This window comes from Schistocerca nitens, chromosome 2 (assembly GCF_023898315.1).
Source record: "Schistocerca nitens isolate TAMUIC-IGC-003100 chromosome 2, iqSchNite1.1, whole genome shotgun sequence".
Classification (NCBI taxonomy): domain Eukaryota; kingdom Metazoa; phylum Arthropoda; class Insecta; order Orthoptera; family Acrididae; genus Schistocerca; species Schistocerca nitens.
In genome coordinates this window covers 1161496492-1161522556 of record NC_064615.1, presented here as the reverse complement: position 1 = coordinate 1161522556, position 26065 = coordinate 1161496492, and positions in this window count along the sequence as shown.

The window sequence follows — 26065 nt, the reverse complement described above, 5'->3', positions numbered from 1 at the left end:
TAGCGCACAGCTGTACCTGTCTCCCCTTCTTTCTACCCTAGGTGAAGGAGAACTGTAAGGAGCTGCAGAAGGCACCATTTCCAACAATCACCATCTGTAGACATAGTTAGCGCACAGCTGTACCTGTCTCCCGTTCTTTCTACCCTAGGTGAAGGAGAACTGTAAGGAGCTGCAGAAAGCACCATTTCAAACAATCACCATCTGTAGACATAGTTAGCGCACAGCTGTACCTGTCTCTCCTTCTTTCTACCCTAGGTGAAGGAGAACTGTAAGGAGCTGCACAAAACACCATTTCCAACAATCACCATCTGTAGACATAGTTAGCGCACAGCTGTACCTGTCTCCCCTTCTTTCTTCCCTAGGTGAAGGAGAACTGTAAGGAGCTGCAGAAAGCAACATTTCCAACATTCACCATCTGTAGACATAGTTAGCGCACAGCTGTACCTGTCTCCCCGTCTTTCTTCCCTAGGTGAAGGAGAACTGTAAGGAGCTGCAGAAAATACTATTTCCAACATTGACCACCTAAGGACGTAGTTAGCGCACACCTGTACTTGTCTCCCTTACTGTTTACCCTAGGTGTAGAAGAACCGTAAGAAGCTGCAGAAAGTAACATTTCCTACAATCACCATCTGTAGACATAGTTAGCGCACAGCTGTACCTGTCACCCCTTCTTTCTACCCTAGGTGATGGAGAACTGTAAGGAGCTGCAGAAAATACTATTTCCAACATTGACCACCTAAGGACGTAGTTAGCGCACACCTGTACTTGTCTACCTTACTGTTTACCCTAGGTGTAGAAGAACCGTACGAAGCTTCAGAAAGCAACAATTCCAACAATCACCATCTGTAGACATAGTTAGCGCACAGCTGTACCTGTCTCCCCTTCTTTCTACCCTAAGTGAAGGAGAACTGTAAGGAGCTGCAGAAAGCACCATTTCCAACAATCACCATCTGTAGACATAGTTAGCGCACAGCTGTACATGTCTCTCTTACTTTCTACCCTAGGTGAAAGAGAACTGTAAGAAGCTGCAGAAATTACTATTTCCAACATTGACCACCTAAGGACGTAGTTAGTGCACACCTGTACTTGTCTCCCTTACTGTTTACCCTAGGTGTAGAAGAACCGTAAGAAGCTGCAGAAAGCAACATTTCCAACAATCACCATCTGTAGACATAGTTAGCGCACAGCTGTACCTGTCTCCCCTTCTTTCTTCCCTACGTGAAGGAGAACTGTAAGGAGCTGCAGAAAGCACCATTTCCAACAATCAACATCTGTAGACATAGTTAGCGCACAGCTGTACCTGTCTCCCCTTCTTTCTACCCTAGGTGAAGGAGAACTGTAAGGAGCTGCAGAAAGCACCATTTCCAACAATCACCATCTGTAGACATAGTTAGCGCACAGCTGTACGTGTCTCCCCTTCTTTCTACCCTAGGTGAAGGAGAACTGTAAGAAGCTGCAGAAAGCACCATTTCCAACAATCACCATCTGTAGACATAGTTAGCGCACAGCTGTACCTGTCTCCCCTTCTTTCTACCCTAGGTGAAGGAGAACTGTAAGGAGCTGCAGAAAGCACCATTTCCAACAATCACCATCTGTAGACATAGTTAGTGCACAGCTGTACCTGTCTCCCCTACTTTCTTCCCTACGTGAAGGAGAACTGTAAGGAGCTGCAGAAAGCACCATTTCCAACAATCACCATCTGTAGACATAGTTAGCGCACAGCTGTACCTGTCTCCCCTTCTTTTTACCCTAGGTGAAGGAGAACTGTAAGGAGCTGCAGAATGCACCATATCCAACAATCACCATCTGTAGACATAGTTAGCGCACAGCTGTACCTGTCTCCCCTTCTTTCTACCCAAGGTGAAGGAGAACTGTAAGGAGCTGCAGAAATTACTATTTCCAGCATTGACCACCTAAGGACGTAGTTATAGCACACCTGTACTTGTCTCCCTTACTGTTTACCCTAGGTGTAGAAGAACCGTAAGAAGCTGCAGAAAGCAACATTTCCAACAATCACCATCTGTAGACATAGTTAGCGCACAGCTGTACCTGTCTCCCCTTCTTTCTTCCCTACGTGAAGGAGAATTGTAAGGAACTGCAGAAAGCACCATTTCCAACAATCACCATCTGTAGACATTGTTAGCGCACAGCTGTACCTGTCTCCCCTTCTTTCTACCCTAGGTGAAGGAGAACTGTAAGGAGCTGCAGAAAGCACCATTTCCAACAATCACCATCTGTAGACATAGTTAGCGCACAGCTGTACATGTCTCGCCTTCTTTCTACCCTAGGTGAAGGAGAACTGTAAGGAGCTGCAGCAAGCCCCATTTCCAACAATCACCATCTGTAGACATAGTTAGTGCACAGCAGTACATGTCTCCCCTTCTTTCTACCCTAGGTGAAGGAGAACTGTAAGGAGCTGCAGAATGCACCATTTCCAACAATCACCATCTGTAGACATAGTTAGCGCACAGCTGTACCTGTCTCCCCTTCTTTCTACCCTAGGTGAAGGAGAACTGTAAGGAGCTGCAGAAAGCACCATTTCCAACAATCACCATCTGTAGACATAGTTAGCGCACAGCTTTACCTGTCTCCCCTTCTTTCTACCCTAGGTGAAGGAGAACTGTAAGGAGCTGCAGAAAATACTATTTCCAACACTGACCACCTAAGGACGTAGTTAGCGCTCACCTGTACTTGTCTCCCTTAATGTTTACCCTAGGTGTAGAAGAACCGTAAGAAGCTGCAGATAGCAACATTTCCAACAACCACCATCTGTAGACAAAGTTAGCGCACACCTGTACTTGTCTCCCTTACTGTTTACCTTAGGTGTAGAAGAACCGTAAGAAGCTGCAGAAAGCAACATTTCCAACAATCACCATCTGTAGACATAGTTTGCGCACAGCTGTACCTGTCTCCCCTTCTTTCTTCCGTACGTGAAGGAGAACTGTAAGGAGCTGCAGAAAGCACCATTTCCAACAATCACCATCTGTAAACATAGTTAGCGCACAGCTGTACATGTCTCACCTTCTTTGTACCCTAGGTGAAGGAGAACTGTAAGGAGCTGCAGCAAGCACCATTTCCAACAATCACCATCTGTAGACATAGATAGCGCACAGCTGTACGTGTCTCCCCTTCTTTCTACCCTAGGTGAAGGAGAACTGTATGGAGCTGCAGAAAGCACCATTTCCAACAATCACCATCTGTAGACATAGTTAGCGCACAGCTGTACCTGTCTCCCCTTCTTTCTACCCTAGGTGAAGGAGAACTGTAAGGAGCTGCAGAAAGCACCATTTCCAACAATCACCATCTGTAGACATAGTTAGCGCACAGCTGTACCTGTCTCCCCTTCTTTCTACCCTAGGTGAAGGAGAACTGTAAGGAGCTGCAGAAAGCACCATTTCCAACAATCACCATCTGTAGACATAGTTAGTGCACAGCTGTACCTGTCTCCCCTACTTTCTTCCCTACGTGAAGGAGAACTGTAAGGAGCTGCAGAAAGCACCATTTCCAACAATCACCATCTGTAGACATAGTTAGCGCACAGCTGTACCTGTCTCCCCTTCTTTTTACCCTAGGTGAAGGAGAACTGTAAGGAGCTGCAGAATGCACCATATCCAACAATCACCATCTGTAGACATAGTTAGCGCACAGCTGTACCTGTCTCCCCTTCTTTCTACCCTAGGTGAAGGAGAACTGTAAGGAGCTGCAGAAATTACTATTTCCAGCATTGACCACCTAAGGACGTAGTTATAGCACACCTGTACTTGTCTCCCTTACTGTTTACCCTAGGTGTAGAAGAACCGTAAGAAGCTGCAGAAAGCAACATTTCCAACAATCACCATCTGTAGACATAGTTAGCGCACAGCTGTACCTGCCTCCCCTTCTTTCTTCCCTACGTGAAGGAGAATTGTAAGGAACTGCAGAAAGCACCATTTCCAACAATCACCATCTGTAGACATTGTTAGCGCACAGCTGTACCTGTCTCCCCTTCTTTCTACCCTAGGTGAAGGAGAACTGTAAGGAGCTGCAGAAAGCACCATTTCCAACAATCACCATCTGTAGACATAGTTAGCGCACAGCTGTACATGTCTCGCCTTCTTTCTACCCTAGGTGAAGGAGAACTGTAAGGAGCTGCAGCAAGCACCATTTCCAACAATCACCATCTGTAGACATAGTTAGCGCACAGCTGTACATGTCTCCCCTTCTTTCTACCCTAGGTGAAGGAGAAGTGTAAGGAGCTATAGAAAGCACCATTTACAACAATTACCATCTGTAGACATAGTTAGCGCACAGCTGTACCTGTCTCCCCTTCTTTCTACCCTAGGTGAAGGAGAACTGTAAGGAGCTGCAGAAAGCACCATTTCCAACAATCACCATCTGTAGACATAGTTAGCGCACAGCTGTACATGTCTCGCCTTCTTTCTACCCTAGGTGAAGGAGAACTGTAAGGAGCTGCAGCAAGCACCATTTCCAACAATCACCATCTGTAGACATAGATAGCGCACAGCTGTACATGTCTCCCCTTCTTTCTACCCTAGGTGAAGGAGAACTGTAAGGAGCTGCAGAAAGCACCATTTCCAACAATCACCATCTGTAGACATAGTTAGCACACAGCTGTACCTGTCTCCCCTTCTTTCTACCCTAGGTGAAGGAGAACTGTAAGGAGCTGCAGAAAGCACCATTTCCAACAATCACCATCTGTAGACCTAGTTAGCGCACAGCTGTACCTGTCTCCCCTTCTTTCTACCCTAGGTGAAGGAGAACTGTAAGGAGCTGCAGAAAGCACCATTTCCAACAATCCCCATCTGTAGACATAGTTAGCGCACAGCTGTACCTGTCTCCCCTTCTTTCTACCCTAGGTGAAGGAGAACTGTAAGGAGCTGCAGAAAGCACCATTTCCAACAATCACCATCTGTAGACATAGTTAGCGCACAGCTGTACCTGTCTCCCCTTCTTTCTACCCTAGGTGAAGGAGAACTGTAAGGCGCTGCAGAAAGCACCATTTCCAACAATCACCATCTGTAGACATAGTTAGCGCACAGCTGTACCTGTCTCCCCTTCTTTCTACCCTAGGTGAAGGAGAACTGTAAGGAGCTGCAGAAAGCACCATTTCCAACAATCACCATCTGTAGACATAGTTAGCGCACAGCTGTACCTGCCTCCCCTTCTTTCTACCCTAGGTGAAGAAGAAGAGTAAGGAGCTGCAGAAAGCACCATTTCCAACAATCACCATCTGTAGACATAGTTAGTGCACAGCTGTACACGTCTCCCCTTCTTTCTACCCTAGGTGAAGGAGAACTGTAAGGAGCTGCAGAAAGCACCATTTCCAACAATCACCATCTGTAGACATAGTTAGCGCACAGCTGTACCTGTCTCCCCTTCTTTCTACCCTAGGTGAAGGAGAACTGTAAGGAGCTGCAGAAAGCACCATTTCGAACAATCACCATCTGTAGACATAGTTAGCGCACAGCTGTACCTGTGTCCCCTTCTTTCTACCCTAGGTGAAGGAGAACTGTAAGGAGCTGCTTGTAGCACAATTTCCAACAATCACCATCTGTAGACATAGTTAGCGCACAGCTGTACCTGTCTCCCCTTCTTTCTACCCTAGGTGAAGGAGAACTGTAAGGAGCTGCAGAAAGCACCATTTCCAACAATCACCATCTGTAGACATAGTTAGCGCACAGCTGTACCTGTCTCCCCTTCTTTCTACCCTAGGTGAAGGAGAACTGTAAGGAGCTGCAGAAAGCACCATTTCCAACAATTACCATCTGTAGACATAGTTAGCGCACAGCTGTACCTGTCTCCCCTTCTTTCTACCCTAGGTGAAGGAGAACTGTAAGGAGCTGCAGAAAGCACCATTTCCAACAATCACCATCTGTAGACATAGTTAGCGCACAGCTGTACCTGTCTCCCCTTCTTTCTACCCTAGGTGAAGGAGAACTGTAAGGAGCTGCAGAAAGCACCATTTCCAACAATCACCATCTGTAGACATAGTTAGCGCACAGCTGTACCTGTCACCCCTTCTTTCTACCCTAGGTGAAGGAGAACTGTAAGGAGCTGCAGAAAGCAACATTTCCAACATTCACCGTCTGTAGACATAGTCAGTGCACAGCTGTACCTGTCTCCCCTTCTTTCTACCCTAGGTGAAGGAGAACTGTAAGGAGCTGCAGAAAGCACCATTTCCAACAATCACAAATCTGTAGACATAGTTAGCGCACAGCTGTACCTGTCTCCCTTCTTTCTACCCTAGGTGAAGGAGAACTGTAAGGAGCTGCAGAAAGCACCATTTCCAACAATCACCATCTATAGACATAGTTAGCGCACAGCTGCACCTGTCTCCCCTTCTTTCTACCCTAGTTGAAGGAGAACTGTAAGGAGCTGCAGAAAGCACCGTTTCCAACAATCACCACCTGTAGACATATCGCACAGCTGTACCTGTCCCCCTTCTTTCTACCCTAGGTGAAGGAGAACTGTAAGGAGCTGCAGAAAGCACCATTTCCAACAATCAACATCTGTAGACATAGTTAGCGCACAGCTGTACATGTCTCTCTTACTTTCTACCCTAGGTGAAAGAGAACCGTAAGAAGCTGCAGAAATTACTATTTCCAACATTGACCACCTAAGGACGTAGTTAGCGCACACCTGTACTTGTCTCCCTTACTGTTTACCCTAGGTGTAGAAGAACCGTAAGAAGCTGCAGAAAGCAACATTTCCAACAATCACCATCTGTAGACATAGTTAGCGCACAGCTGTACCTGTCTCCCCTTCTTTCTACCCTACGTGAAGGAGAACTGTAAGGAGCTGCAGAAAGCACCATTTCCAACAATCAACATCTGTAGACATAGTTAGCGCACAGCTGTACCTGTCTCCCCTTCTTTCTACCCTAGGTGAAGGAGAACTGTAAGGAGCTGCAGAAAGCACCATTTCCAACAATCACCATCTGTAGACATAGTTAGCGCACAGCTGTACCTGTCTCCCCTTCTTTCTACCCTAGGTGAAGGAGAACTGTAAGGAGCTGCAGAAAGCACCATTTCCAACAATCACCATCTGTAGACATAGTTAGCGCACAGCTGTACCTGTCTCCCCTTCTTTCTACCCTAGGTGAAGGAGAACTGTAAGGAGCTGCAGAAAGCACCATTTCCAACTATCACCATCTGTAGACATAGTTAGTGCACAGCTGTACCTGTCTCCCATACTTTCTTCCCTACGTGAAGGAGAACTGTAAGGAGCTGCAGAAAGCACCATTTCCAACAATCACCATCTGTAGACATAGTTAGCGCACAGCTGTACCTGTCTCCCCTTCTTTTTACCCTAGGTGAAGGAGAACTGTAAGGAGCTGCAGAAAGCACCATTTCCAACAATCACCATCTGTAGACATAGTTAGCGCACAGCTGTACCTGTCTCCCCTTCTTTCTACCCTAGGTGAAGGAGAACTGTAAGGAGCTGCAGAAATTACTATTTCCAGCATTGACCACCTAAGGACGTAGTTATAGCACACCTGTACTTGTCTCCCTTACTGTTTACCCTAGGTGAAAAAGAACCGTAAGAAGCTGCAGAAAGCAACATTTCCAACAATCACCATCTGTATACATAGTTAGCGCACAGCTGTACCTGCCTCCCCTTCTTTCTTCCCTACGTGAAGGAGAATTGTAAGGAACTGCAGAAAGCACCATTTCCAACAATCACCATCTGTAGACATAGTTAGCGCACAGCTGTACCTGTCTCCCCTTCTTTCTACCCTAGGTGAAGGAGAACTGTAAGGAGCTGCAGAAAGCACCATTTCCAACAATCACCATCTGTAGACATAGTTAGCGCACAGCTGTACATGTCTCGCCTTCTTTCTACCCTAGGTGAAGGAGAACTGTAAGGAGCTGCAGCAAGCACCATTTCCAACAATCACCATCTGTAGACATAGTTAGTGCACAGCTGTACATGTCTCCCCTTCTTTCTACCCTAGGTGAAGGAGAACTGTAAGGAGCTGCAGAAAGCACCATTTCCAACAATCACCATCTGTAGACATAGTTAGCGCACAGCTGTACCTGTCTCCCCTTCTTTCTACCCTAGGTGAAGGAGAACTGTAAGGAGCTGCAGAAATCACCATTTCCAACAATCACCATCTGTAGACATAGTTAGCGCACAGCTTTACCTGTCTCCCCTTCTTTCTACCCTAGGTGAAGGAGAACTGTAAGGAGCTGCAGAAAATACTATTTCCAACACTGACCACCTAAGGACGTAGTTAGCGCTCACCTGTACTTGTCTCCCTTACTGTTTACCCTAGGTGTAGAAGAACCGTAAGAAGCTGCAGAAAGCAACATTTCCAACAACCACCATCTGTAGACATAGTTAGCGCACACCTGTACTTGTCTCCCTTACTGTTTACCTTAGGTGTAGAAGAACCGTAAGAAGCTGCAGAAAGCAACATTTCCAACAATAACCATCTGTAGACATAGTTTGCGCACACCTGTACCTGTCTCCCCTTCTTTCTTCCCTACGTGAAGGAGAATTGTAAGGAGCTGCAGAAAGCACCATTTCCAACAATCACCATCTGTAGACATAGTTAGCGCACAGCTGTACCTGTCTCCCCTTCTTTCTACCCTAGGTGAAGGAGAACTGTAAGGAGCTGCAGAAAGCACCATTTCCAACAATCACCATCTGTAAACATAGTTAGCGCACAGCTGTACATGTCTCGCCTTCTTTCTACCCTAGGTGAAGGAGAACTGTAAGGAGCTGCAGCAAGCACCATTTCCAACAATCACCATCTGTAGACATAGATAGCGCACAGCTGTACATGTCTCCCCTTCTTTCTACCCTAGGTGAAGGAGAACTGTAAGGAGCTGCAGAAAGCACCATTTCCAACAATCACCATCTGTAGACATAGTTAGCGCACAGCTGTACCTGTCTCCCCTTCTTTCTACCCTAGGTGAAGGAGAACTGTAAGAAGCTGCAGAAAGCACCATTTCCAACAATCACCATCTGTAGACCTAGTTAGCGCACAGCTGTACCTGTCTCCCCTTCTTTCTACCCTAGGTGAAGGAGAACTGTAAGGAGCTGCAGAAAGCACCATTTCCAACAATCACCATCTGTAGACATAGTTAGCGCACAGCTGTACCTGTCTCCCCTTCTTTCTACCCTAGGTGAAGGAGAACTGTAAGGAGCTGCAGAAAGCACCATTTCCAACAATCACCATCTGTAGACATAGTTAGCGCACAGCTGTACCTGTCTCCCCTTCTTTCTACCCTAGGTGAAGGAGAACTGTAAGGAGCTGCAGAAAGCACCATTTCCAACAATCACCATCTGTAGACATAGTTAGCGCACAGCTGTACCTGTCTCCCCTTCTTTCTACCCTAGGTGAAGGAGAACTGTAAGGAGCTGCAGAAAGCACCATTTCCAACAATCACCATCTGTAGACATAGTTAGCGCACAGCTGTACCTGTCTCCCCTTCTTTCTACCCTAGGTGAAGGAGAACTGTAAGGAGCTGCAGAAAGCACCATTTCCAACAATCACCATCTGTAGACATAGTTAGCGCACAGCTGTACCTGTCTCCCCTACTTTCTTCCCTACGTGAAGGTGAACTGTAAGGAGCTGCAGAAAGCACCATTTCCAACAATCACCATCTGTAGACATAGCTAGCGCACAGCTGTACCTGTCTCCCCTTCTTTCTACCCTAGGTGAAGGAGAACTGTAAGGAGCTGCAGAAAGCACCATTTCCAACAATCACCATCTGTAGACATAGTTAGCGCACAGCTGTACCTGTCTCCCCTTCTTTCTACCCTAGGTGAAGGAGAACTGTAAGGAGCTGCAGAAAGCACCATTTCCAACAATCACCATCTGTAGACATAGTTAGCGCACAGCTGTACCGTTCCCCCTTCTTTCTACCCTAGGTGAAGGAGAACTGTAAGGAGCTGCAGAAAGCACCATTTCCAACAATCACCAACTGTAGACATAGTTAGCGCACAGCTGTACCTGTCTCCCCTTCTTTCTACCCTAGGTGAAGGAGACCTGTAAGGAGCTGCAGAAAGCACCATTTCCAACAATCACCATCTGTAGACATAGTTAGCGCACAGCTGTACCTGTCTCCCCTTCTTTCTACCCTAGGTGAAGGGGAAGTGTAAGGAGCTGCAGAAAGCACCATTTCCAACAATCACCATCTGTAGACATAGTTAGCGCGCAGCTGTACCTGTCTCCCCTTCTTTCTACCCTAGGTGAAGGAGAACTGTAAGGAGCTGCAGAAAGCACCATTTCCAACAATCACCATCTGTAGACATAGTTAGCGCACAGCTGTACCAGTCCCCCTTCTTTCTACCCTAGGTGAAGGAGAACTGTAAGGAGCTGCAGAAAGCACCACTTCCAACAATCACCATCTGTAGACATAGTTAGCGCACAGCTGTACCAGTCCCCCTTCTTTCTACCCTAGGTGAAGGAGAACTGTAAGGAGCTGCAGAAAGCACCATTTCCAGCAATCACCATCTGTAGACATAGTTAGCGCACAGCTGTACCTGTCTCCCCTACATTCTACCCTAGGTGAAGGAGAACTGTATGGAGCTGCAGAAAGCACCATTTCCAACAATCACCATCTGTAGACATAGTTAGCGCACAGCTGTACCTGTCTCCCCTTCTTTCTACCCTAGGTGAAGGAGAACTGTAAGGAGCTGCAGAAAGCACCATTTCCAACAATCACCATCTGTAGACATAGTTAGCGCACAGCTGTACCTTTCCCCCTTCTTTCTACCCTAGGTGAAGGAGAACTGTAAGGAGCTGCAGAAAGCACCATTTCCAACAATCACCATCTGTAGACATAGTTAGCGCACAGCTGTACCTGTCTCCCCTTCTTTCTACCCTAGGTGAAGGAGAACTGTAAGGAGCTGCAGAAAGCAACATTTCCAACATTCACCATCTGTAGACATAGTTAGCGCACAGCTGTACCTGTCTCCCCTTCTTCCTACCCTAGGTGAAGGAGAACTGTAAGGAGCTGCAGAAAGCACCATTTCCGACAATCACCATCTGTAGACATAGTTAGCGCACAGCTGTACCTGCCCACCTTCTTTCTACCCTAGGTGAAGGAGAAATGTAAGGAGCTGCAGAAAGCACCATTTCCAATAATCACCATCTGTAGACATAGTTAGCGCACAGCTGTACCTGTCTCCCCTTCTTTCTACCCTAGGTGAAGGAGAACTGTAAGGAGCTGCAGAAAGCACCATTTCCAACAATCACCATCTGTAGACATAGTTAGCGCACAGCTGTACCTGTCTCCCCTTCTTTCTACCCTAGGTGAAGGAGAACTGTAAGGAGCTGCAGAAAGCACCATTTCCAACAATCACCATCTGTAGACATAGTTAGCGCACAGCTGTACCTGTCTCACCTTCTTTCTACCCTAGGTGTCCGAGAACTGTAAGGAGCTGCAGAAAGCAACATTTCCAACATTCACCATCTGTAGACATAGTTAGCACACAGCTGTACCTGTCTCCCCTTCTTTCTACCCTAGGTGAAGGAGAACTGTAAGGAGCTGCAGAAAGCACCATTTCCAACAATCACCATCTGTAGACATAGTTAGCGCACAGCTGTACCTGTCTCCCCTTCTTTCTACCCTAGGTAAAGGAGAACTGTAAGGAGCTGCAGAAAATACTATTTCCAACATTGACCACCTAAGGACGTAGTTAGCGTACACCTGTACTTGTCTCCCTTACTGTTTACCCTAGGTGTAGAAGAACCGTAAGAAGCTGCAGAAAGCAACATTTCCAACAATCACCATCTGTAGACATAGTTAGCGCACAGCTGTACCTGTCTCCCCTTCTTCCTTCCCTACGTGAAGGGGAATTGTAAGGAGCTGCAGAAAGCACCATTTCCAACAATCACCATCTGTAGACATAGTTAGCGCACAGCTGTACCTGTCTCCCCTTCTTTCTACCCTAGGTGAAGGAGAACTGTAAGGAGCTGCAGAAAGCACCATTTCCAACAATCACCATCTGTAGACATAGTTAGCGCACAGCTGTACATGTCTCGCCTTCTTTCTACCTTAGGTGAAGGAGAACTGTAAGGAGCTGCAGCAAGCACCATTTCCAACAATCACCATCTGTAGACATAGTTAGCGCACAGCTGTACATGTCTCCCCTTCTTTCTACCCTACGTGAAGGAGAACTGTAAGGAGCTGCAGAAAGCACCATTTCCAACAATCACCATCTGTAGACATAGTTAGCGCACAGCTGTACCTGTCTCCCCTTCCTTCTACCCTAGGTGAAGGAGAACTGTAAGGAGCTGCGGAAAGCACCATTTCCAACAATCACCATCTGTAGACATAGTTAGCGCACAGCTGTACCTGTCTCCCCTTCTTTCTACCCTAGGTGAAGGAGAACTGTAAGGAGCTGCAGAAAGCACCATTTCCAACAATCACCATCTGTAGACATAGTTAGCGCACAGCTGTACCTGTCTCCCCTTCTTTCTACCCTAGGTGAAGGAGAACTGTAAGGAGCTGCAGAAAGCACCATTTCCAACAATCACCATCTGTAGACATAGTTAGCGCACAGCTGTACCGTTCCCCCTTCTTTCTACCCTAGGTGAAGGAGAACTGTAAGGAGCTGCAGAAAGCACCATTTCCAACAATCACCAACTGTAGACATAGTTAGCGCACAGCTGTACCTGTCTCCCCTTCTTTCTACCCTAGGTGAAGGAGACCTGTAAGGAGCTGCAGAAAGCACCATTTCCAACAATCACCATCTGTAGACATAGTTAGCGCACAGCTGTACCTGTCTCCCCTTCTTTCTACCCTAGGTGAAGGGGAAGTGTAAGGAGCTGCAGAAAGCACCATTTCCAACAATCACCATCTGTAGACATAGTTAGCGCGCAGCTGTACCTGTCTCCCCTTCTTTCTACCCTAGGTGAAGGAGAACTGTAAGGAGCTGCAGAAAGCACCATTTCCAACAATCACCATCTGTAGACATAGTTAGCGCACAGCTGTACCAGTCCCCCTTCTTTCTACCCTAGGTGAAGGAGAACTGTAAGGAGCTGCAGAAAGCACCACTTCCAACAATCACCATCTGTAGACATAGTTAGCGCACAGCTGTACCAGTCCCCCTTCTTTCTACCCTAGGTGAAGGAGAACTGTAAGGAGCTGCAGAAAGCACCATTTCCAGCAATCACCATCTGTAGACATAGTTAGCGCACAGCTGTACCTGTCTCCCCTACATTCTACCCTAGGTGAAGGAGAACTGTATGGAGCTGCAGAAAGCACCATTTCCAACAATCACCATCTGTAGACATAGTTAGCGCACAGCTGTACCTGTCTCCCCTTCTTTCTACCCTAGGTGAAGGAGAACTGTAAGGAGCTGCAGAAAGCACCATTTCCAACAATCACCATCTGTAGACATAGTTAGCGCACAGCTGTACCTTTCCCCCTTCTTTCTACCCTAGGTGAAGGAGAACTGTAAGGAGCTGCAGAAAGCACCATTTCCAACAATCACCATCTGTAGACATAGTTAGCGCACAGCTGTACCTGTCTCCCCTTCTTTCTACCCTAGGTGAAGGAGAACTGTAAGGAGCTGCAGAAAGCAACATTTCCAACATTCACCATCTGTAGACATAGTTAGCGCACAGCTGTACCTGTCTCCCCTTCTTCCTACCCTAGGTGAAGGAGAACTGTAAGGAGCTGCAGAAAGCACCATTTCCGACAATCACCATCTGTAGACATAGTTAGCGCACAGCTGTACCTGCCCACCTTCTTTCTACCCTAGGTGAAGGAGAAATGTAAGGAGCTGCAGAAAGCACCATTTCCAATAATCACCATCTGTAGACATAGTTAGCGCACAGCTGTACCTGTCTCCCCTTCTTTCTACCCTAGGTGAAGGAGAACTGTAAGGAGCTGCAGAAAGCACCATTTCCAACAATCACCATCTGTAGACATAGTTAGCGCACAGCTGTACCTGTCTCCCCTTCTTTCTACCCTAGGTGAAGGAGAACTGTAAGGAGCTGCAGAAAGCACCATTTCCAACAATCACCATCTGTAGACATAGTTAGCGCACAGCTGTACCTGTCTCACCTTCTTTCTACCCTAGGTGTCCGAGAACTGTAAGGAGCTGCAGAAAGCAACATTTCCAACATTCACCATCTGTAGACATAGTTAGCACACAGCTGTACCTGTCTCCCCTTCTTTCTACCCTAGGTGAAGGAGAACTGTAAGGAGCTGCAGAAAGCACCATTTCCAACAATCACCATCTGTAGACATAGTTAGCGCACAGCTGTACCTGTCTCCCCTTCTTTCTACCCTAGGTGAAGGAGAACTGTAAGGAGCTGCAGAAAATACTATTTCCAACATTGACCACCTAAGGACGTAGTTAGCGTACACCTGTACTTGTCTCCCTTACTGTTTACCCTAGGTGTAGAAGAACCGTAAGAAGCTGCAGAAAGCAACATTTCCAACAATCACCATCTGTAGACATAGTTAGCGCACAGCTGTACCTGTCTCCCCTTCTTCCTTCCCTACGTGAAGGGGAATTGTAAGGAGCTGCAGAAAGCACCATTTCCAACAATCACCATCTGTAGACATAGTTAGCGCACAGCTGTACCTGTCTCCCCTTCTTTCTACCCTAGGTGAAGGAGAACTGTAAGGAGCTGCAGAAAGCACCATTTCCAACAATCACCATCTGTAGACATAGTTAGCGCACAGCTGTACATGTCTCGCCTTCTTTCTACCTTAGGTGAAGGAGAACTGTAAGGAGCTGCAGCAAGCACCATTTCCAACAATCACCATCTGTAGACATAGTTAGCGCACAGCTGTACATGTCTCCCCTTCTTTCTACCCTACGTGAAGGAGAACTGTAAGGAGCTGCAGAAAGCACCATTTCCAACAATCACCATCTGTAGACATAGTTAGCGCACAGCTGTACCTGTCTCCCCTTCCTTCTACCCTAGGTGAAGGAGAACTGTAAGGAGCTGCGGAAAGCACCATTTCCAACAATCACCATCTGTAGACATAGTTAGCGCACAGCTGTACATGTCTCCCCTTCTTTCTACCCTAGGTGAAGGAGAACTGTAAGGAGCTGCAGAAAGCACCATTTCCAACAATCACCATCTGTAGACATAGTTAGCGCACAGCTGTACCTGTCTCCCCTTCTTTCTACCCTAGGTGAAGGAGAACTGTAAGGAGCTGCAGAAAGCACCACTTCCAACAATCACCATCTGTAGACATAGTCAGCGCACAGCTGTACCAGTCCCCCTTCTTGGTACCCTAGGTGAAGGAGAACTGTAAGGAGCTGCAGAAAGCACCATTTCCAACAATCACCATCTGTAGACATAGTTAGCGCACAGCTGTGCCTGTCCCCCTTCTTTCTACCCTAGGTGAAGGAGTACTGTAAGGAGCTGCAGAAAGCACCATTTCCAACTATCACCATCTGTAGACATAGTTAGCGCACAGCTGTACCTGTCTCCCCTTCATTCTACCCTAGGTGAAGGAGAACTGTAAGGAGCTGCAGAAAGCACCATTTCCAACAATCACCATCTGTAGACATAGTTAGCGCACAGCTGTACCAGTCCCCCTTCTTTCTACCCTAGGTGAAGGAGAACTGTAAGGAGCTGCAGAAAGCACTATTTCCAACAATCACCATCTGTAGACGTAGTTAGCGCTCAGCTGTACCTGTCTCCCCTTCTTTCTACCCTAGGAGAAGGAGAACTGTAAGGAGCTGCAGAAAGCACCATTTCCAACAATCACCATCTGTAGACATAGTTTGCGCACAGCTGTACCTGTCTCCCCTTCTTTCTACCCTAGGTGAAGGAGAACTGTAAGGAGCTGCAGAAAGCACCATATCCAACAATCACCATCTGTAGACATAGTTAGCGCTCAGCTGTACCTGTCTCCCCATCTTTCTACCCTAGGTGAAGGAGAACTGTAAGGAGCTGCAGAAAGCACCATTTCCAACAATCACCATCTGTAGACATAGTTAGCGCACAGCTGTACCTGTCTCCCCTTCTTTCTACCCTAGGTGAAGGAGAACTGTAAGGAGCTGCAGAAAGCACCATTTCCAACAATCACCATCTGTAGACATAGTCAGCGCACAGCTGTACCAGTCCCCCTTCTTGGTACCCTAGGTGAAGGAGAACTGTAAGGAGCTGCAGAAAGCACCATTTCCAACAATCACCATCTGTAGACATAGTCAGCGCACAGCTGTACCAGTCCCCCTTCTTGGTACCCTAGGTGAAGGAGAACTGTAAGGAGCTGCAGAAAGCACCAATTCCAACAATCACCATCTGTAGACATAGTTAGCGCACAGCTGTGCCTGTCCCCCTTCTTTCTACCCTATTTGAAGGAGAACTGTAAGGAGCTGCAGAAAGCAACATTTCCAACAATCACTATCTGTAGACATAGTTAGCGCACGGGTGTACCTGTCTCCCCTTCTTTCTACCCTAGGTGAAGGAGAACTGTAAGGAGCTGCAGAAAGCACCATTTCCAACAATCACCATCTGTAGACATAGTTAGCGCACAGCTGTACCTGTCCCCCTTCTTTCTACCCTAGGTGAAGGAGAACTGTAAGGAGATGCAGAAAGCACCATTTCCAACAATCACCATCTGTAGACATAGTTAGCGCACAGCTGTACCTGTCCCCCTTCTTTCTACCCTAGGTGAAGGAGAACTGTAAGGAGCTGCAGAAAGCACCATTTCCAACAATCACCATCTGTAGACATAGTTAGCGCACAGCTGTACCTGTCTCCCCTGCTTTCTACCCTAGGTGAAGGAGAACTGTAAGGAGCTGCAGAAAGCACCATTTCCAACAATCACCATCTGTAGACATAGTTAGCGCACAGCTGTACCTGTCTCCCCTTCTTTCTACCCTAGGTGAAGGAGAACTGTAAGGAGCTGCAGAAAGCACCATTTCCAACAATCACCATCTGTAGACATAGTTAGCGCTCAGCTGTACCTGTCTCCCCTTCTTTCTACCCTAAGTGAAGGAGAACTGTAAGGAGCTGCAGAAAGCACCATTTCCAACAATCACCATCTGTAGACATAGTTAGCGCACAGCTGTACCTGTCTCCCCTTCTTTCTACCCTAGGTGAAGGAGAACTGTAAGGAGCTGCAGAAAGCACCATTTCCAACAATCACCATCTGTAGACATAGTCAGCGCACAGCTGTACCAGTCCCCCTTCTTGGTACCCTAGGTGAAGGAGAACTGTAAGGAGCTGCAGAAAGCACCATTTCCAACAATCACCATCTGTAGACATAGTTAGCGCACAGCTGTACCTGTCTCCCCTTCATTCTACCCTAGGTGAAGGAGAACTGTAAGGAGCTGCAGAAAGCACCATTTCCAACAATCACCATCTGTAGACATAGTTAGCGCACAGCTGTACCAGTCCCCCTTCATTCTACCCTAGGTGAAGGAGAACTGTAAGGAGCTGCAGAAAGCACCATTTCCAACAATCACCATCTGTAGACATAGTTAGCGCACAGCTGTACCTGTCCCCCTTCTTTCTACCCTAGGTGAAGGAGAACTGTAAGGAGCTGCAGAAAGCACCATTTCCAACAATCACCATCTGTAGACATAGTTAGCGCACAGCTGTACCTGTCTCCCCTTCTTTCTACCCTAGGTGAAGGAGAACTGTAAGGAGCTGCAGAAAGCACCATTTCCAACAATCACCATCTGTAGACATAGTTAGCGCACAGCTGTACCAGTCTCCCTTCTTTCTACCCTAGGTGAAGGAGAACTGTAAGGAGCTGCAGAAAGCCCCATTTCCAACAATCACCATCTGTAGACATAGTTAGCGCTCAGCTGTACCTGTCTCCCCTTCTTTCTACCCTAGGTGAAGGAGAACTGTAAGGAGCTGCAGAAAGCAACATTTCCAACATTCACCATCTGTAGACATAGTTAGCGCACAGCTGTACCTGTCTCCCCTTCTTCCTACCCTAGGTGAAGGAGAACTGTAAGGAGCTGCAGAAAGCACCATTTCCGACAATCACCATCTGTAGACATAGTTAGCGCACAGCTGTACCTGTCCACCTTCTTTCTACCCTAGGTGAAGGAGAAATGTAAGGAGCTGCAGAAAGCACCATTTCCAACAATCACCATCTGTAGACATAGTTAGCGCACAGCTGTACCTGTCTCCCCTTCTTTCTACCCTAGGTGAAGGAGAACTGTAAGGAGCTGCAGAAAGCACCATTTCCAACAATCACCATCTGTAGACATAGTTAGCGCACAGCTGTACCTGTCTCCCCTTCTTTCTACCCTAGGTGAAGGAGAACTGTAAGGAGCTGCAGAAAGCACCATTTCCAACAATCACCATCTGTAGACATAGTTAGCGCACAGCTGTACCTGTCTCACCTTCTTTCTACCCTAGGTGTCGGAGAACTGTAAGGAGCTGCAGAAAGCAACATTTCCAACATTCACCATCTGTAGACATAGTTAGCACACAGCTGTACCTGTCTCCCCTTCTTTCTACCCTAGGTGAAGGAGAACTGTAAGGAGCTGCAGAAAGCACCATTTCCAACAATCACCATCTGTAGACATAGTTAGCGCACAGCTGTACCTGTCTCCCCTTCTTTCTACCCTAGGTGAAGGAGAACTGTAAGGAGCTGCAGAAAATACTATTTCCAACATTGACCACCTAAGGACGTAGTTAGCGTACACCTGTACTTGTCTCCCTTACTGTTTACCCTAGGTGTAGAAGAATCGTAAGAAGCTGCAGAAAGCAACATTTCCAACAATCACCATCTGTAGACATAGTTAGCGCACAGCTGTACCTGTCTCCCCTTCTTCCTTCCCTACGTGAAGGGGAATTGTAAGGAGCTGCAGAAAGCACCATTTCCAACAATCACCATCTGTAGACATAGTTAGCGCACAGCTGTACCTGTCTCCCCTTCTTTCTACCCTAGGTGAAGGAGAACTGTAAGGAGCTGCAGAAACCACCATTTACAACAATCACCATCTGTAGACACAGTTAGCGCACAGCTGTACATGTCTCGCCTTCTTTCTACCCTAGGTGAAGGAGAACTGTAAGGAGCTGCAGCAAGCACCATTTCCAACAATCACCATCTGTAGACATAGTTAGCACACAGCTGTACATGTCTCCCCTTCTTTCTACCCTACGTGAAGGAGAACTGTAAGGAGCTGCAGAAAGCACCATTTCCAACAATCACCATCTGTAGACATGGTTAGCGCACAGCTGTGCCTGTCCCCCTTCTTTCTACCCTAGGTGAAGGAGAACTGTAAGGAGCTGCAGAAAGCACCATTTCCAGCTATCACCATCTGTAGACATAGTTAGCGCACAGCTGTACCTGTCTCCCCTTCATTCTACCCTAGGTGAAGGAGAACTGTAAGGATCTGCAGAAAGCACCATTTCCAACAATCACCATCTGTAGACATAGTTAGCGCACAGCTGTACCTGTCCCCCTTCTTTCTACCCTAGGTGAAGGAGAACTGTAAGGAGCTGCAGAAAGCACCATTTCCAACAATCACCATCTGTAGACATAGTTAGCGCACAGCTGTACCTGTCTCCCCTTCTTTCTACCCTAGGTGAAGGAGAACTGTAAGGAGCTGCAGAAAGCACCATTTTCAACAATCACCATCTGTAGACATAGTTAGCGCACAGCTGTACCTGTCTCCCCTTCTTTCTACCCTAGGTGAAGGAGAACTGTAAGGAGCTGCAGAAAGCACCATTTCCAACAATAACCATCTGTAGACATAGTTAGCGCACAGCTGTACCTGTCTCCCCTTCTTTCAACCCTAGGTGAAGGAGAGCTGTAAGGAGCTGCAGAAAGCAACATTTCCAACATTCACCATCTGTAGACATAGATAGCGCACAGCTGTACCTGTCTCCCCTTCTTTCTACCCTAGGTGAATTAGAACTGTAAGGAGCTGCAGAAAGCACCATTTCCAACAATCACCATCTGTAGACATAGTTAGCGCACAGGTGTACCTGTCTCCCCTTCTTTCTACCCTAGGTGAAGAAGAACTGTAAGGAGCTGCAGAAAGCACCATTTCCATCAATCACCATCTGTAGACATAGTTAGCGCACAGCTGTACCTGTCCCCCTTCTTTCTACCCTAGGTGAAGGAGAACTGTAAGGAGCTGCAGAAAGCACCATTTCCAACAAACACCATCTGTAGACATAGTTAGCGCACAGCTGTACCTGCCTCCCCTTCTTTACCCTATGTGAAGGAGAACTGTAAGGAGCTGCAGAAAGCAACATTTCCAACAATCACCATCTGTAGACATAGTTAGCGTACAGCTGTACCAGTCCCCCTTCTTTCTAGCCTAGGTGAAGGAGAACTGTAAGGAGCTGCAGAAAGCACCATTTCCAACAATCACCATCTGTAGACATAGTTAGCGCACAGCTGTACCTGTCTCCCCTTCTTTCTACCCTAGGTGAAGGAGAACTGTAAGGAGCTGCAGAAAGCACCATTTCCAACAATCACCATCTGTAGACATAGTTAGCGCACAGCTGTACCTGTCTCCCCTTCTTTCTACCCTAGGTGAAGGAGAACTGTAAGGAGCTGCAGAAAGCACCATTTCCAACAATCACCATCTGTAAACATAGTTAGCGCACAGCTGTACCTGTCTCCCCTACTTTCTACCCTAGGTGAAAGAGAACTGTAAGGAGCTGCAGAAAGCACCATTTCCAACAATAAAAATCTGTAGACATAGTTAGCGCACAGCTGTACCTGTCTCCCCTTCTTTCAACCCTAGGTGAAGGAGAGCTGTAAGGAGCTGCAGAAAGCAACATTTCCAACATTCACCATCTGTAGACATAGATAGCGCACAGCTGTACCTGTCTCCCCTTCTTTCTACCCTAGGTGAAGGAGAACTGTAAGGAGCTGCAGAAAGCAACATTTCCAACAATCACCATCTGTAGACATAGTTAGCGCACAGCTGTACCTGTCTCCCCTTCTTTCTACCCTAGGTGAAGGGGAACAGTAAGGAGCTGCAGAAAGCACCATTTCCAACAATCACCATCTGTAGACATAGTTAGCGCGCAGCTGTACCTGTCTCCCCTTCTTTCTACCCTAGGTGAAGGAGAACTGTAAGGAGCTGCAGAAAGCACCATTTCCAACAATCACCATCTGTAGACATAGTTAGCGCACAGCTGTACCAGTCCCCCTTCTTTCTACCGTAGGTGAAGGAGAACTGTAAGGAGCTGCAGAAAGCACCACTTCCAACAATCACCATCTGTAGACATAGTTAGCGCACAGCTGTACCAGTCCCCCTTCTTTCTACCCTAGGTGAAGGGGAACTGTAAGGAGCTGCATGAAGCACCATTTCCAACAATCACCATCTGTAGACATAGATAGCGCACAGCTGTACCTGTCACCCTTATTTCTACCCTAGGTGAAGGAGAACTGTAAGGAGCTGCAGAAAGCACCATTTCCAACAATCACCATCTGTAGACATAGTTAGCGCACAGCTGTACCTGTCTCCCCTTCTTTCTACCCTAGGTGAAGGAGAACTGTAAGGAGCTGCAGAAAGCACCATTTCCACCAATCACCATCTGTAGACATAGTTAGCGCACAGCTGTACCTGTCTCCCCTTCTTTCTACCCTAGGTGAAGGAGAACTGTAAGGAGCTGCAGAAAGCACCATTTCCAACAATCACCATCTGTAGACATAGTTAGCGCACAGCTGTACCTGTCTCCCCTTCTTTCTACCCTAGGTGAAGGAGAACTGTAAGGAGCTGCAGAAAGCACCATTTCCAACAATCACCATCTGTAGACATAGTTAGCGCACAGCTGTACCTGTCTCCCCTTCTTTCAACCCTAGGTGAAGGAGAGCTGTAAGGAGCTGCAGAAAGGAACATTTCCAACATTCACCATCTGTAGACATAGATAGCGCACAGCTGTACCTGTCTCCCCTTCTTTCTACCCTAGGTGAAGGAGAACTGTAAGGAGCTGCAGAAAGCAACATTTCCAACATTCACCATCTGTAGACATAGTTAGCGCACAGCTGTACCTGTCTCCCCTTCTTTCTACCCTAGGTGAAGGAGAACTGTAAGGAGCTGCAGAAAGCACCATTTCCAACAATCACCATCTGTAGACATAGTTAGCGCACAGCTGTACTTGTCTCCCCTTCTTTCTTCCCTAGGTGAAGGAGAACAGTAAGGAGCTGCAGAAAATACTATTTCCAACATTGACCACCTAAGGACGTAGTTAGCGCACACCTGTACTTGTCTCCCTTACTGTTTACCCTAGGTGTAGAAGAACCGTAAGAAGCTGCAGAAAGCAACATTTCCAACAATCACCATCTGTAGACATAGTTAGCGCACAGCTGTACCTGTCTCCCCTTCTTTCTACCCTAGGTGAAGGAGAACTGTAAGGAGCTGCAGAAAATACTATTTCCAACATTGACCACCTAAGGACGTGGTTAGCGCACACCTGTACTTGTCTCCCTTACTGTTTACCCTAGGTGTAGAAGAACCGTAAGAAGCTGCAGAAAGCAACATTTCCAACATTCACCATCTGTAGACATAGTTAGCGCACCGCTGTACCTGTCCTCCTTCTTTCTACCCTAGGTGAAGGAGAACTGTAAGGAGCTGCAGAAAGCACCATTTCCAACAATCACCATCTGTAGACATAGTTAGCGCACAGCTGTACTTGTCTCCCCTTCTTTCTACCCTAGGTGAAGGAGAACTGTAAGGAGCAGCAGAAAATACTATTTCCAACAATCACCATCTGTAGACATAGTTAGCGCACAGCTGTATCTGTCTCCCCTTCTTTCTACCCTAGGTAAAGGAGAACTGTAAGGAGCTGCAGAAAGCACCATTTCCAACAATCACCATCTGTAGACATAGTTAGCGCACAGCTGTACCTGTCTCCCCTTCTTTCTACCCTAGGTGAAGGAGAACTGTAAGGAGCTGTAGAAAGCACCATTTCCAACAATCACCATCTGTAGACATAGTTAGCGCACAGCTGTACCTGTCTCCCCTTCTTTCTACCCTAGGTGAAGGAGAACTGTAAGGTGCTGCAGAAAGCACCATTTCCAACAATCACCATCTGTAGACATAGTTAGCGCACAGCTGTACCTGTCTCCCCTACTTTCTTCCCTACATGAAGGAGAACTGTAAGGAGCTGCAGAAAGCACCATTTCCAACAATCACCATCTGTAGAAATAGTTAGCGCACAGCTGTACCTGTCTCCCATTCTTTCTACCCTAGGTGAAGGAGAACTGTAAGGAGCTGCAGAAAGCAACATTTCCAACATTCACCATCTGTAGACATAGTTAGCGCACAGCTGTACCTGTCTCCCCTACTTTCTTCCCTAGGTGAAGGAGAACTGTAAGGAGCTGCAGAAAGCACCATTTCCAACAATCACGATCTGTAGACATAGTTAGCGCACAGCTGTACCTGTCTCCCCTACTTTCTTCCCTACATGAAGGAGAACTGTAAGGAGCTGCAGAAAGCACCATTTCCAACAATCACCATCTGTAGACATAGTTAGCGCTCAGCTGTACCTGTCTCCCCTTCTTTATACCCTAGGTGAAGGAGAACTGTAAGGAGCTGCAGAAAGCACCATTTCCAACAATCACCATCTGTTGACATAGTTAGCGCACAGCTGTACCTGTCTCCACTTCTTTCTACCCTAGGTGAAGGAGAACTGTAAGGAGCTGCAGAAAGCACCATTTCCAACAATCACGATCTGTAGACATAGTTAGCGCACAGCTGTACCTGTCTCCCCGTCTTTCTACCCTAGGTGAAAGAGAACTGTAAGGAGCTGCAGAAAGCACCATTTCCAACAATAAAAATCTGTAGACATAGTTAGCGCACAGCTGTACCTGTCTCCCCTTCTTTCAACCCTAGGTGAAGGAGAGCTGTAAGGAGCTGCAGAAAGCAACATTTCCAACATCCACCATCTGTAGACATAGATAGCGCACAGCTGTACCTGTCTCCCCTTCTTTCTACCCTAGGTGAAGGAGAACTGTAAGGAGCTGCAGAAAGCAACATTTCCAACATTCACCATCTGTAGACATAGTTAGCGCACAGCTGTACCTGTCTCCCCTTCTTTCTACCCTAGGTGAAGGAGAACTGTAAGGAGCTGCAGAAAGCACCATTTCCAACAATCACCATCTGTAGACATAGTTAGCGCACAGATGTACCTGTCTCCCCTTCTTTCTACCCTAGGTGAAGGAGAACTGTAAGGAGCTGCAGAAAGCACCATTTCCAAGAATCACCATCTGTCGACATAGTTAGCGCACAGCTGTACCTGTCTCCCCTTCTTTCTACCCTAGGTGAAGGAGAACTGTAAGGAGCTGCAGAAAGCACAATTTCCAACAATCACCATCTGTAGACATAGTTAGCGCACAGCTGTACCTGTCTCCCCTTCTTTCTACCCTAGGTGAAGGAGAACTGTAAGGAGCTGCAGAAAGCAACATTTCCAACTATCACCATCTGTAGACATAGTTAGCGCACAGCTGTACCAGTCCCCCTTCTTTCTACCCTAGGTGATGGAGAACTGTAAGGAGCTGCAGAAAGCACCATTTCCAACAATCACCATCTGTAGACATAGTTAGCGCACAGCTGTACCTGTCTCCCCTTCTTTCTACCCTAGGTGAAGGAGAACAGTAAGGAGCTGCAGAAAGCACCATTTCCAACAATCACCATCTGTAGACATAGTTAGCGCGCAGCTGTACCTGTCTCCCCTTCTTTCTACCCTAGGTGAAGGAGAACTGTAAGGAGCTGCAGAAAGCACCATTTCCAACAGTCACCATCTGTAGACATAGTTAGCGCACAGCTGTACCAGTCCCCCTTCTTTCTACCGTAGGTGAAGGAGAACTGTAAGGAGCTGCAGAAAGCACCACTTCCAACAATCACCATCTGTAGACATAGATAGCGCACAGCTGTACCTGTCTCCCCTTCTTTCTACCCTAGGTGAAGGAGAACTGTAAGGAGCTGCAGAAAATACTATTTCCAACATTGACAACCTAAGGACGTAGTTAGCGCACACCTGTACTTGTCTCCCTTACTGTTTACCCTAGGTGTAGAAGAACCGTAAGAAGCTGCAGAAAGCAACATTTCCAACAATCACCATCTGTAGACATAGTTAGCGCACAGCTGTACCTGTCTCCCCTTCTTTCTACCCTACGTTAAGGAGAACTGTAAGGAGCTGCAGAATGCACCATTTCCAACAATCACCATCTGAAGACATAGTTAGCGTACAGCTGTACCTGTCTCCCCTTCTTTCTACCCTAGGTGAAGGAGAACTGTAAGGAGCTGCAGAAAATACTATTTCCAACAATCACCATCTGTAGACATAGTTAGTGCACAGCTGTACCTGTCTCCCCTTCTTTCTACCCTAGGTAAAGGAGAACTGTAAGGAGCTGCAGAAAGCACCATTTCCAACAATCACCATCTGTAGACATAGTTAGCGCACAGCTGTACCTGTCTCCCCTTCTTTCTACCCTAGGTGAAGGAGAACTGTAAGGAGCTGCAGAAAGCACCATTTCCAATAATCACCATCTGTAGACATAGTTAGCGCACAGCTGTACCTGTCTCCCCTTCTTTCTACCCTAGGTGAAGGAGAACTGTAAGGAGCTGCAGAAAGCACCATTTCCAACAATCACCATCTGTAGACATAGTTAGCGCACAGCTGTACCTGTCTCCCCTTCATTCTACCCTAGGTGAAGGAGAACTGTAAGGAGCTGCAGAAAGCACCATTTCCAACAATCACCATCTGTAGACATAGTTAGCGCACAGCTGTACCAGTCCCCCTTCTTTCTACCCTAGGTGAAGGAGAACTGTAAGGAGCTGCAGAAAGCACCATTTCCAACAATCACCATCTGTAGACATAGTTAGCGCACAGCTGTACCTGTCTCCCCTACTTTCTACCCTAGGTGAAGGAGAACAGTAAGGAGCTGCAGAAAGCACCATTTCCAACAATCACCATCTGTAGACATAGTTAGTGCGCAGCTGTACCTGTCTCCCCTTCTTTCTACCCTAGGTGAAGGAGAACTGTAAGGAGCTGCAGAAAGCACCATTTCCAACAATCACCATCTGTAGACATAGTTAGCGCACAGCTGTACCAGTCCCCCTTCTTTCTACCCTAGGTGAAGGAGAACTGTAAGGAGCTGCAGAAAGCACCATTTCCAACAATCACCATCTGTAGACATAT